The 14,723-nt window shown below is 51.6% G+C and overlaps 1 pseudogene; it reads right to left on the bottom strand.

The window, feature by feature from the left end:
* Window positions 1-3,365: 3,365 nt before the first annotated feature.
* Window positions 3,366-5,270, bottom strand: LOC123038871 (putative disease resistance protein RGA3; annotated as a pseudogene).
* Window positions 5,271-14,723: the final 9,453 nt, after the last annotated feature.

Below are 14,723 nucleotides of genomic sequence, written 5' to 3'. Positions count from 1 at the left end.
TTGTTTGAACCTCTAGCACCTTGCCCATCCTGCGACACATACCTTTAATTGCTGCAGGAAACAAGTAATTATCTGGCAGTTTCAGGATCCTCGCCCATACCACAATCTTATCCAGCACTACCGATTCCGGCTTCGTGAACCCATCATACTCCTCTATCAACACCCCTGGTTCCTGAACAGCCATGGCCCCTTCTGAATTGCCATGTTCCAGTCCCCCAAACAGCCGAACTGTACCGTGAACAGGTTGTCATCAACCCTGCGCCAGCGGACCTCCCTGGCTGGGTTCCGGGCCGATCTCATATCAGCATATAGAGCAGACGGGCTGAACCCCTTATTGGTATGCACCTTCGCGATCGCAAGCCACTTGGCCTCTATCTTTTCCTCCTTGAATTCATCTTCCCAAACAAATTGTTCCTCTTCATCTTCCTGAAGCTCCAAACGACTCAGCAGTTCCTCCACAGGCTCCTTGCCCCTGCGGTTTCTGCCTGGTTCTTCCTGCGTCGCCATGACGACCTTGATCACAAAACCCTAACCCTAGACGGGCGAGGCTCCAGAGGTCAAAACCCACCTCAACCTTCCACGCGTAGCCACCCAGGGATCAGATCCGGGGTAGGGAACGGGGCGGGGAACGGGGCGGGGATGATCGGCGGGATCGGCGGCAAAAGGTAGAAACAGACTCTCGACGGCTGCGCCGCCAGAGGACAACGAAACCCTAGCACCGCTGGATATAGCCTGAACTCAGTGTTGATGTCAAGGTAATTCCTTCAGGCTTCTTGATTGCTAAATTCATGCAAAAGGAAGGCGGCCTCGAATGTGGACCTAGTGGCAATCAAAGTGCATCGTGTATTTCCAAACTCTTGGTTCCTCCAATGTCTCAGATGATTAAATCTCCTATGCACAAACACTGTATGTACATGAACTAGGTCTAATGATGAAGTGAACTCTTAAATGTCCCTCATATATATATGCATATCCATCTACTAGTGTCCACTTTCCCTCACACAAATTGCCAACGCCAACCACCAAGCATGCATCTTGTATGCATGTCTAGAATATGGGGCACCATGGTTTTCATTTCCTCGTGACATATCTACTCATATCCAGAGAAAATTGTTTTTTGGCATCTCTTTTTAATGAAATTCTCTTTCATTCTTCTTATAGATTAAGGGTGTGCCTAACAAACAGTAGACTGATTTTCATTTAATCATAAGTCAAATTTTGTGTCAGTCTAATTTGACTGGACTGACCACTCAGAAGACACAAAACAGGCTAGGTACAAACAAAATACACATGACCATACTAATTGGTTTGATCCTCCACAATCAATAAAAAGCAATAGGCCCTCGTATACTGTTTTCAGATCTAATAGTGCAGTACAACCACTTGAAAGATGCATTTCTCAACAACAGAAAACTGTTGATTGCAAAAGAAAAAAATGGTGACCTGACTCAGGGACTGCTTAAGGTTTTACATTGTACATGCGCCACCTTTGAGCATTGACATTCGTAGAGCACATGAAAACTACATACACCCTTCGTACAAAAGACTGAGAATGTTACTTCAATGTCCATTGCTACCTCGAGGTCGCTCCTGCGAACAAAAGATTTCAACCCCCCTTGATGTAGATGCGGCCGTCCAGTGTGGTCTTGTACTCGGTCCTTGTGTAATGATGATCTTTTGTGCCCACAACTAAATGGGAGTAAACCTTAAAAATAGTCTCATGAAACGATTTTTTGGCACTGTTTTCAGGGTATTGAAATCTGTTCAATGAAACAGATTAGGCGGACAGGTTCAATCTTAAGCAGTTTTAAGAAACATGACAGGTTTCTCACTGGTCAGTACACACAACATAAAAGAAATAGAGGCAGTGCCTGGCTGATATCATCCACCCAAAGGAACCTCCAAAACTTAAGGTTATTACCTTTTTCCAGATCTAAGACAGGTCCCTTCCATCGCCCTCACCCCGTGCCCGCCTGGCCGCCTCCTACACCATCCCCTCCCCGCGCCGCCACCAGAAGGCGCCGCCGGGTGAAGCCCGGTGCACGTCGGCGGCGGCGGGGCCCTTCTTCTCCTCTCGGCATGCGGTTGTAGTGCGAGATGCGGCGGCGCGGCGGAGTCTTGGCTGATGCGGCGAGGGCGCGTCGTGTGGCGCGGCGGCCAGACAGCGGCGCGAGTGGGTGGCCAGGCCGTGGCTGCTGCGCGAGGGGTTGGCTTCGGGGCGGCGGCGCGGGCACGGATCCATCGTGGATCTCGTCCTGCGGGCGCGGTCTTGACCTCCCCTGCTTGGCCGGCGGGTCTCGGTGGGGGGACCTCTCCTTGCTGAGATCTGGCTGCGGCGGCCTGGATCATCCAGATCCCGGCACGGATGATGGCGGCCCGTGCACGAGAGATGGAGGTCTTCGATCAGATCTGGGTGAAAACCTGCTATTGGCTATTGCCAAGGCCGACGATGGCGACACTGTCCGCGTCATTCCCTTCCTGAAGGCATCACCGAGGAGAAGTTCAAGGCCACTCTCTGATAGCTCTGTGGAAAACCCTAGATCAGTAGATCGGATGACGGTGGCTCTTTGGTGTCGTTTCCCCTTGGGGGCGTCATTCTTGGAGGTGCACACAGGCTCGAGGGACCAGAGGATGGCGTCTTTGGTGGAGCGGTGCTTAATCTTACACATCGATGATGGCGGATCTCGGCGGCGTGGCGTTGTGGAGATTCGGCGTCTGATGTGCGGAGATGGACTCGCGCAGGAGGAGGAAGTTGTCTGTCGTCATGGTGGCGTTGATGGCAGAGAGGCCTGGCAAGGTCAGTGCTTCAGTTCTGCTCTGAGAATGGACCGAGGGAATGATGGAGGTGACGGCCCTTGCAGCGTGCGGTGCTCACTGGGAGTGTGCCAGATCGGTGTGGGGCCCAATCCAGGTAGTGGCTTGGATGGGACACCCGGCTTTAGATGTTAGGCTTTGGTGCGATGTCTGTTTGGTATTAGGCCCGGATATTCGGCACGCCTTCATCAAAGGGATAGGAGTAGCAACGGTGTTGCCGAGATGGTGGCTTCAGGCTTATTGATATATCACCTTATATGGTCTTTGTGAATAATTAATAATATGACTGCATGCATCGTCCAGATGCAGAGGCCGGGGGAACATCCTCCTTTTCTAAAGGAAAAATACAGCTGGAACCACAGTATAATTTGTACTATTTCCCCATTCTAAGAACAGAGAAAAGAAAAAAAAAGGATATTTCAGTAAGGAGAACAGCCACAACTCACAATATATATCTACTCTACCTGCATCACTTCAAAGGAACCACGATCCATGCATGAGCTTTCAAATAATCTATTTAGAGAAAAATAAATAAAGGACTAGACAATTAATCAGACAGTTCTCTTCTGAAAGTGTTTGTTCACGCGGTGTGGCCTCCTTATCTCACAGTGAATAGAGTAGTTGTGATAAGGAGGCAGACGAGATGTCCACAGATGGGCGCTGAATTTCCCTCTAGGCCTAACACTTCCATTGAGAAGATCTTGCATGCTAATCATCTTGAGAGCTTCGGGTCCAGTTTCAACAGAACATGTCTGGTGGCCAGCAAACATGACAACACATTCAGAAGTTTTCTTCACTCTCCTGAAATATCCTGTCTCCAGCATTGGCCAAGGATAAGTGAAATGCTCCCCATACACTGAGTTGTTTGTCTGCTTCGAATTCCTCAGGGCTGCAAAGGCCATGCTCCAGAAATGAAGGTTAATATTTGCTTTTAGTAGTTAACTGAAGATGCTTGCACCCATGAAGCACCCATTCATCAGCCTAGCCATGTCCATGGCTATTGATGTGAGCTTTGGGTGGTCCTCGGCTCTCGTGCTCCCAAAAGCACGAACCTTGAAGAAGTACCAATATGCTTCTTGAGTAAGGCACTGCAACCTGAGGGGTTCTGTGGTTCCCAAGCTTGTAATCTTGTCGGAACGGCTCACAATTATCATCTTACTTCCACTCGTGATGCAGGTTTTTGCAGCTGAATACAACATCTTCCATACAGGCTCCTCAATATCCAGAAGCAGCTCAATGATGATCAATGTCCTTCCACCGCCCATCCCACGGTTTTGATGCTTGATTCTACCTCCATTTCTTAGGGTCTCTACACTTGTATCTTTAAGATTGTCACCATTGAAAAACAAAATCTGAGAGAAGTGGTTGCGCACCCTTTCAGCATCACACACATGCTCGATCAGGGTGCTCTTCCCAACATTTCCGGGACCAACAATCGGCAGGACAGGCAGATACTTAGTAGTCTCTGCTTGCAACAGGAAGTTCATCACAACTTCCGTCTCCATTTGGCGTCCGAACATGCACTTGTCCAGCTGCAGATACATGTTGTATGGCTGGCGGTGCAAACGCGGGCAACTGTTTAGAAACATGATGAACTCGCTCACATCTTCCATGGCGTCCCTTATGCTGCCAAGAACTTGCTCCAGCAGCTCAGCTTGTGCTGCACCTTCACTGCTGCCACTGCAGAAACATACACGCTTGGCAGGGTTGAATTTAGATGGGGCAAAGGAGTAAATAACTTCATGATCTTTTGTCCTCCCATCTCCATGGTCTCGGCAACTGAAGATATCGAAGGTGTAATACCCCCTGTACATCGAAAATTGACATCTGAGCATGGATGTAACTCAGCACTTTATTTTGAAGTTAAGAAAAACTGATTTTTGATGGGTAATTTTTTTTCAAGTTTTTGTGTGCATGAACGTATAGCAATGTTGTATATCGGGCCAAAATTTCAGCAGTATACATGCTTACATGTAAAAGCTACAGCAAAGACAAAATATATGAAAATCAGAGGCTTGTTTTTTGTTGTTTTCAGGCCGAATTTTTGTCTTTTTTTGTGCAGCACCTAATACAACATATTATTGAACAAAATTTCACAGGTATTAAGATCACATGCATGCGTATTCATGTAAAAAAATCAAAAAAATTCAAATCTTTTAAGCACCTTTTTGGAGCAGTTCAAAATAAGGTGTTCCGTTGTCCCGATGTTCTGAAAAACCGTTTTACCTGTACATGTCCTTTCTCAGTATGCTGAGTTGATGCAGCATGGCCTGGTTGGTGATGAGCCGGCCATCTGCCTCCTCGACGACGACACGAACCCGCAGCAGCAGCCGTTGTAGGCTGCGCAGCCTCTCCTCCTCGGTTGGTGCCGGCGTCTGCTTTAGGTACCTGGCCATGAGGAACGATATGGATCTACTTGCAAGCTCACCCATAGCAGCAGAAAAGATTACCTCCATGCATATGTGTTTGAGTACCCCCTGCCTTACTGTTTCTTGAGGGATGTGGTACCACAACAAATTAATTGGAAGTGATGAGTGAAGCACACATATAAATAGAGGCCATGGTCCAGAAACTTGTGAAAGAACTCTCCCAAGGACTGTTGAGTATAATGTTTATTAGGAAAGACAAGATAGACTGGGATTTGTTCTGGCTTGTCTTGTACTCTAAGTAGATCATTGTACTCCTATACATATGCCCACGAGGCTCAAGCAATACAACGATTATTCCACCAATCCCCTCTCTCCCTTCTAACATGGTATCTATCGCAAGTCGATCCTAAACTCTAGCCGCCGTCGCTTCCACATCTGCGCGCCGCCCCCGGGGCGGTCGGCCTCCATGACCGCCGCCGGGGGGCGCGCCGCCCGTACCTAGGGTTCGTCCGCCGGCCGTGTTGGCCGGTTGCCCTAGAGAGTCTTTTTCCCAATCTTTTGATCCGGATTTTTCTCTCTTTCGTCGGTCGCTTTGATCGGCGTCTACTTTTTGGTTTTCCGATCTTTTTTTGATCGGTTTGCGTCGCCCACCGCCGCCGTCGACACCTCGCGCCTCTACTACGACATCGGCGCAACCGGCCGGCTACTTCACCGACCCGGCGGCCTCGCGTGACAGGCAGCCCTCAAGGCCGTCGTCCGCGCACCGGCCCGCCCGTCGATCTACGCCGGCCGTCACCGCCCTGCTCCGATCGGGACTCCTGCATCACCCCGACCCGGTGGCCTCGCGCCATGCGGCGGCCAATCATAGCCGCCCGCCGCCGCCGGCTTCATCTCGGACTCCGCCGCCACCACGCCTCCACCGAGCGGCGTCCCCGACCTCGCGCGCGATCGGCTTGATCACCCGCTCGCCGCCATGATCCGCCTCATCTACGCCGTGCGACCGACCTGGCCCGTCAGTTATGCGCGCCTCCGCAGGTCCCGTGAAGATCGTCTCCGAGTTTAGCGCGCCCCTCCACCGATCGAGTAACGGGCTGTCGTTGCGTCGCCCCGTCGGGCCGCAGCGCCACCGCCCCGTGGTTCTTCTCCCGGCTGCACCGACCCGCGTCACCGCTGCGTCGCCCCTTCGGGCAGTAGTGCCGCGGCCCGCGGTCTACCGCCGCCCCGAGGCTGTCCCCGTGGCTGCACCGACCCTCGCGCCGCCGCTGCGTCACCCCGTCGGGCCGTAGCGAGCGTGCCACGCGGTCCACGCTGTCGTCTCGAGGCCGTCCACGCGGTTGCACCACCCCGCGCTCTGCCGCTGTGCCGCCCCTTCAGCCTGTAGCACTGCGGCCCGCGGCCCCTGCGACCGTCCCGGGGTCTTCTGTCGTCGCCCCGACCTGCCCGCCGCCGCTGCGTCGCCCCTTCGGGCCGTAGCGCCGCGGCCCGTGGTCCACCGCCGTCCCCGCGCGTCGACTTCCGGTGGCATGCGCCGCACCACCTCCTTTGCCGCGGGAATGCCACCGTCCGCGCCGGTCTTCGTCACGCTGTCGGGTTATTCACCTACTTCGAGCACCGCCGCCGCGCTCCTAACCTAGCCGCCGCCGACGCCGTCAGGCCGCCGCCGCCGCTCTTCTTTTGTAGCCGCCGCCGCTACCCCCGTAGCCGCCGCAGCCGCCCGTCCATCTCCATCGTCTTCGTCCAGCACCAGCCCGTCGCCAGCGTCGTCGTCATCTACCCCGACCGCTTCATCTACTACGACAACCGCGGGCGACATTGGCCCCGTGCCGATTGGCGCCGCAACTGTCGTCGAGTCCTTCTCTGCTGGCCTCTCCGACTTCTTCGACATGGCGTACAGCTCGTGCAGGTCCCTGTCTACACATGCCCGATGCTGGCAACACCGCCGCGTGCCTTCGTCCACGACGTGTCCCTGGGCCCGGCAAGTCTGGTGCGGCGCTTCGTCAACTTCGTCTTCGTCCGTCTACGCATGCCCGGTGCTGGCAACACCGACGCGTGCCTTCGTCTATGATGTGTCCCCGTGGTTGGCAACCCCGACGCGACGCGTTGTCAACATCATCTACTTCCTGGCGCACCACTACTTCGACACCACTGCGCCCATGACTAACTCGGCGCCCTCTTGCGCCCGCGGCTCCACGACGACTTCCTCGACACCGGCTACCCCGACTCGACATCGACCACGGCATTCTTCGCATGGCTACCTCGACCACGGCTCCACCACCCACGCTCTCGGCTACATCGACAAACGGCACAAAGGGCTACCGCCTGCTTGAGCAACCTCGTCGGTTTTCACTCCAGCCACAACTCCGCGATGCATCGACCGTTACGACTGTGGGGGGTGTCCGTCGGCTTGCCTTCGGATTCTTCTCCAGTCTCACCGTCTGCGTCGCTCCCGTTGTGACTGCGGGGGGGTGTTGAGTATAATGTTTATTAGGAAAGACAAGATAGACTGGGATTTGTTCTGGCTTGTCTTGTACTCCAAGTAGATCATTGTACTCCTATATATATGCCCACGAGGCTCAAGCAATACAACGACTATTCCACCAATCCCCTCTCTCCCTTCTAACAAGGACACTACGAAGCTTTGTCTTACTTCTCCGTGGATGTCGTGCTATTCTTTGATGATCAACCAATTGAATGTGAAATTGACTAATATATTTAGTGCCTGGCTAGAAATTTGGAAACGGTCCTCTAGCGACGACTTTTGCTAGTACAAGGAGCATAAGAAAACAAAGAGCTGGTGTCAAACTAGTAAGACTTTTCTGCGGCGGCTACTCAACCTGCTTTTAATAAGCATGAAAGTGACCCTGCAATACCTTTGCAAACCCAGATTGATTATTGATCTTAGTTATGAGTGTGGCCTTCTTGATAGTCATCCTGAACCAGAAGATATTCAGAATGTTGTTCCGTTAGATTCTCCAGTGCTCCAACGTTGGGCGTTGGAAAGAACTGCTCTCAGTACTCCACCAATAACGCGGCAACACCAACATGAAAATCATGTGCACAAATTTCTCCTGGAAACATTTCTAACCTAATTTGCACAAATCAAAAATATATTTATTAACTTACTTGGTGATTGAATTATAACACACGCACACACAAAACAAGATTTTATTGCGTCACAAACACATTACCAGCAGATTTTTTTTTGAAAGATCCAGCATCGCTGGCATTCATTGATAATAGCAGAAAGCAACGGAAACAACAAGGTGGTGAAGGTCCTAGGACCAGTAGATCCGAAGATCAAAAGAAAAAGAAAAACATCAACCCTAATGGCTACAACAAAACATTCCATACAATCCACATTAGACAACGCAGCTCCGACTCCAAAGATGAACTACAAAGAAACGAGGCAAGGTTGGCGTCACAAGGGATCACCGAACGAGCCACCTGACATGCGTCATCGTATACCAGCGGCCCCCCACCGCGGCTTCTACTTCACAGCACCGGGCAGTCGAGGCATTCCCATGGACACGCCGGAGAAGAAGAGCCGACTACCACGACCAAAGCCGCGCCTCCGACGTTGCTCACCACCGTCGTCGTTGCCACAGAAGCCACCGTGCACGTCCAGTCATAGGAAGCACCAAAGGGATCAAATTCTTCAAGACGGCGCCTAAAGAGGGGAACGGCGTTGAAGACGACGACACCGCCCGACCCTGTAGGAGGATCTGGGCTTTCACCCAAAGGACTTGATCCGGGAGTAGAGGCTGTGAAGATTCCTGGCGACGCCTCCAAGGAGGATAGCGACGCCCACAGGCGCCGTCGTCGCCGGCCGTCAGCACCGGCCAGGCTTTCACCCGGTGCAGCCACTCCCACGCAGCAGGCCGAGGTCGACCCGTACCTCCATTGGACCACGCACCCCCACACAACGAGCACGCCACTGTTGTGTAGGGCCACCCGCAAACCTCCTCGACGACGGGCCTGCAGAGACCAAATCGGGTCCTACACCCCGCATCCAACCGCGGCAGAGCCACCCAGCTCCAACAAGCGGCAACCGGGCACCACCACCAGCCGGCAGTGCCCCTCCCGGGCCGCCAGCCACGGACCTCCGACCAGCAGCCGTCTCCTTCCGGCCCCCTGTACTCTAGAGCAGCAGAACAGGGCAGAGAAAACTACCCATCTTGCGCTGCCAAGGCCAGATCCGTGGCGTCCAGGCTTGCCCGCAGGGCCGCCGAGCGAAGACCACTGGCCGCCGCCCGCCAGATCTGCACTGGCGACCAACACGCCGCACCCATGGCCGCACTCGCGCACAGCTACACGCCTCCTCGCGCCCCGCCGCGCCCAGCCCGCGCCTCCACCCTGCTCGCAGGCCAGCACCACCGCTGTCTTGACCTCACTCCGCCGTGACGCCTCTGCCGACGGCCCGCCTCCTCACAAGATCCGGGCGCGAGGGCCCCGGATCCTCTGCCTCGCAGGCAGCCACCGGACCACCTCCGCGAGGGAGGCGCACGCCAACCCCGCGCGCGACCTGGGGCCGCTGCCCCAGCCTTCCAGCGCCAGCCAACACCATCCTGAGCGCCAACGTGCCCGAGCTCCCTCCAGGAGCGGCCGGCCCGCGCCGTACCATCTCCAGCAGAAAGGGGAAAAAAGGGCCCCACCGCCGCCGAGCCGCGGGCTTTGCCTGGCGACTCCTGCTGGCGGCGGCGAGGGGCGGGCACGCGGTGGTTGTGGCTTGCAGCAGCGGCTAGGTTTCGCTCCTGGCCGCCCGCGGGAGCAACCGAGCGACCATCCATTACCAGCAGAATTTCAGAGTTGTATTGGTTGCTCCAACTGAGAAACATCAATCACTCCAAAATGTAGCCATGTTACCATTTTAATTAATTTTGACGGCACAAGTTATTCACACAACATGTTGATTATCACACCAACTTGTCGATTGTCCATGTAATTCAAGCACAGCTGGACCACCCAACTATAGATTTCCATGTCAGGATCTATGGGAGTAAATCACCTCTACGTACTTTTTTTTTGCGGGGGTAAAGGGAGTTTCATTACATATGAATAGTGTTACAGTCGAGGGGCCAAATGTCCTCGATACATGGTGGAACCGAACCAAGCCACACAGCCGTAGCTCGTTCGGACCGGCTATATTTCGCCAGACGATCGGCAACACTATTTTGAAGTCTACTAATCTTTTGTGAGGAAAACTCCCTACTACCAAGCAGATCTTTGATTTCCAGAACTATATGACCATACCGCAAATGAATCACCTCTACATACTTAACTAGAGATAACTTGGCACCAAGCAACTGGCAAGGTAGCAAGAGATGTTTGTTTTGCTAACATGATGAGTCCATCAAACACTTAATTTTTGAGTGTAAGTTTGCTTGTGCAGTCTGGGCCATAGTTCAAGTAGCTTCAAATCTATATCCCCCATATAATGCACGTAACATGTTCGGCAATTGGTTGCGGGGTATCGATAAATAATTTTCTGCACATCTATTTGTGGGGGTTGCTGCTGTATGCTGGGCAATGCGGCTTACCAGAAATGATGTAGTTTTTCACGATAAATGTGTGTATCATCTCCTGTGCAGGTTATTCATGTGTGTACGCAATGGCTCCGTACGTGATCTATCCTGCAGAGGCCAGAGGAAAGAGACCTTTTTATGATGGCGCCTATACGGCTGGAGCATATAGTCAGGGAGGTTTTCTCCCAACGTGGATGGCGACGTAATCTTTGGATAGGATTTGCCCCACCCTAAGTTGGACTGATTTACTTTTGCTGTAAAATGATATTTATTATTAGACTTGTTGGACTTGTTGGCTGTGTGCATCGCGCTATGCAGAGGCCAGGCATTCTTTCAGTGCGGTTGTATCACCTCGATATATCAATTGAATGAAATGTTCTTTATCGGAAAAAAACGTACTAACAATGTTAACATGTGACTCAGCTACTTGTTTGTTACTAGTTGGCAGTTCTTGCTTGCTTATTAGGAGTACCATATAATAGTTGATCCATGTACCAATAAGTTGCTTTTTCTTGTCAGTAAGTAGAACACTATGTAATATATAGTGGATTTGTGGATCCCCACACTGCTCCAAGTAAGGTTAGATGAAACAAGACGATAAAATCCATTATGCATACTATTACTTCACTGTCATTCCTCAGTGTACAACCGTGGATTTATATATGCTTTGGTTGAAAAGCCCAAAATAGTACATCACCATAAGTAGATAAATGCATTCATCCTTCACTAGTAGAACATCGGGCTTTGGAGACGATTTGATACATGGGCCTTCAGCGGCTCCTCGTTCCGCCTCAAAGTTTGTCTTGCTAATAATCGACATAGTGGAGGTGGTTTCAAAACCGCCTCCAGTGCTTCTACCCGCATGCGGTTCTTTCGGAACAATTACTAGCAATGCTTTCAGGGCCCGAGGCAGTTTTCTCCATACAACCGCCTCCATTACCTTTTTCAGGCTTGACAATATTTTTGTTTTTTTGCCTTCATTTAATAAAAAGATGGAGCGGGGGAACCCCTTTCGTTCAATATTTTATTTTTTGTTTGATTACCAACCCTCCAAATGAAATTCAAAAAAAACATTCAAAGACAATTATCAGGCATGCATACATCACATTTGCACAAGCACTTTGCCTTTCATAACACACAACCATAAAGTCGAAAATTCGAAGCCAACATGTACATTTAGAAACTACACAGGCAACATATGAAACATACTTGTAAAACCTAGGAAACTTGCCAGAGAACTCACCCAAGGGCACTGAGGCTTCGTCATGCTTCTCTGTTGAAGCCGTCCTATTCTTTTTTTCTTTAATGATCAAACAGTTGAATGTGAAATTGGATAATCTCTTTTCTAGCTGGGTAGAAATTTGGAAGCGGTCTCTAGCAACTTTCACCAGTCTACACGGAGCATAAAACACGAAGAATTGGTGTCATACTAATAAGACTTTTCTGCGGCTGCTACTCAGCGTGCTTTTAATAAGCATGAAAGTGACCGTAAAATACCTTTGCAAACACAGAGTGATTAATAAGCTTAGTTATGGGCATGACATCCTTGATTGACATCATGAACCACAAAATATTAATAATTTTATTTTGTTAGATTCGCTCGTGCTCCAACATTGGGCGTTGGACAGAACTGCTCTCAGCAGCCCACCAACAACACTTACCTGCATCCATTAACCTCTTGTTGTGCAAAAACTAACACAGCTGATGCGTCCGATGACACTAGTAGAAAAATGACTTTTAGTACCGGTTCTGGAAACCGGCACTAAAGGGTGGGGACTAAAGGTCCCCCCCCCCCTTAGTACCGGTTCAACACGAACCGGGACCAAAGGCCCACCACGCGGCACGAGGCGCGCCGTGGTCTGGGGACTAAAGGATTTTTTTTTTTTTTTTTTGAAGTAAAGCATAGGACTAGAAACCCAACCTCCAGTTCGGCCAGGATGCAGGCCCGTACGGCCCAGTAGGCCCCACAGGGCAGAAGACTTGCAATAGGCCTACAAAGGCCTACTTAGAGAGGAGCTCGACACGGTAGCCGCGGCGGGGCTTATAAACCGGTGCGAGCTCCTCTCAACTAGCAAGCTAGGACTAAACATTATGTACTGCAAGTAGCAGCGCACCATCTTTAGTACCGGTAGGTGGTCCAACCGGTACTAAAGGGGGGGGAGGGGGGTAGTACCAATTGGAGCCAGCAACCGATACTAAAGGTCACAAATGAACCGGAATTAATGCATAGCCGTTTGAACCGGTACTAATGGTATCATTGGTGCCGGTTCATTTACAAATCGGGACTAATGTGTCTCACGTAAAGTAGTTTTTCTACTAGTGTGAAGAGATGGTTGCCTTTATGCCCAAAGAGATGTACCACATTGATGGAATAGCGCTTTGCCGCAGATGGAGAGAAGCAACGATAGTCCGAGCGCTTACAGCTGCTGAAGAACTAAGACGAGGCTAGGGGTGCGACCGGAGTTGGCGGCGAACACGTACTAGAGCCCTGATGCGTTGTCTGCAACCAACGACGGCAACAATATGTTGTAACAGTTCTCGATGTATGTGGCAATGCTCTCCTCTGTCCCGTGTTTGGGACGTGGCTTCCCCCAGTTTTCATTTTCGCTACAATGTCTTTAGCCATAGCCAGATGTAAAGGTGGCTACAACTACTTTGACGATTTGTTACATTTCGGTGAAAATTCTAAGTTGTTGACATTTCAGTGAAATGAAACAGGGCAGATCAAAGAAACTGGAACATGGCAGTTTCAGAGAGCCTGTTGATCTAAACACAAAGACTTACTAAATACTAGTACTTTCAATGAGAAGCAGATCATAGAAAATTCCAGTACCATTGCTTATCCCAGATAAAGGGTATGGTCCGTTGAAACTCAAATAGTACTGGACTTTCAGAAACTTACTGAAGTGCCACGGCGTGCACGGCGTCGTCAGCCCTCTTCTGGACGCATGGTCTTCCTAGGTACTCAAAGCCGACCTAGTCCCCTCCCCTCCCTTCCCATCCCTAATTTATATGTCGCCGGCGACCATGCGAATGCACGACTGCGCTTACTCATATTGTTCCCAGATAAGTACACAATGTGCACAAAAGCATAAGTGGGATACAAGTGTCCAATAAAGATGTCCTTTGTTACAAACCATGCCTGAAACACGACAACGTCTCAAAGTTGCAGGGGAAATATGAAAATTACCTTGCCTAGATATGTAAGCCCATAAGCCCGTTGATGCAGTCGGGACGTTCGGTGGTCCATAGACCTAGTTGTAATTTTTATTACCTCTTGTGTTCTCTGTACTGCCATGATTGATGAATAGATTGGAAATTTCTCTCGAAAAAAAAAAGTTATCCTGTCATTGGCTGCGGTGGCTGCCCCTCCTGGTGTGGGCTCTGCTCTACTCCAGGTCTGCAGGAGCTATGGTGGGTGCTAGGTGGGGGAACCGGTCGGCCAGATGGTGATGGCAGCTTTGGCGGCAGCGTGCGGCGGTGGGCTGCGAGTGGTGGTGGCTCCTTCCTTCTCCTGGGTCCGGGCCAAAGGCGCGAGCTTTCGCGCGGAGAGGGCCAGGAGCTGGGGCTCGTGCTTGGGCGGACCAGATTGAGGCCCGAGACGAGTGGGAGAGCTTCCTCTCTGGGTAGGCGATGGTGGGCGCGGTCCGGTGAGTGCTCGTTGGGGGTGGTCGCATTTGCGGTGCATCGGTACGCGGATCGATGCTGGTGGACATGGACATGGTGTCGTGTGAACTTGCCTGGCCAGGGGCTGGTTCATCAGCGGCTGCCGGGAGTCTCATAGTCGTGTCCCCCCACCTGGCACTAGCTTGGGACGCAGGTGTGGGTACCTCCCACGATGGAGGCGCCTACCCTGACTTAGAGACTGATGCCGGGCTAGGAGTCGATGGACTATCGTTGCTCCTCCTACCGTGGTTGTGTGCGTTGTGACGTGGGTGGCACACGGTATATCACAACAGGGATGCCGAGTAGGCGGCCCTAGATGGCGGGCCGCGTTGTTGCTCTTCAGCGGGCATCA

The sequence above is a fragment of the Triticum aestivum genome, chromosome 2B (assembly GCF_018294505.1).
Source record: "Triticum aestivum cultivar Chinese Spring chromosome 2B, IWGSC CS RefSeq v2.1, whole genome shotgun sequence".
Taxonomy (NCBI): Eukaryota; Viridiplantae; Streptophyta; class Magnoliopsida; order Poales; family Poaceae; genus Triticum; species Triticum aestivum.
The sequence above is the reverse complement of the archived record's forward strand: the minus strand, read 5'-3'. Positions and strand labels throughout refer to the sequence as shown.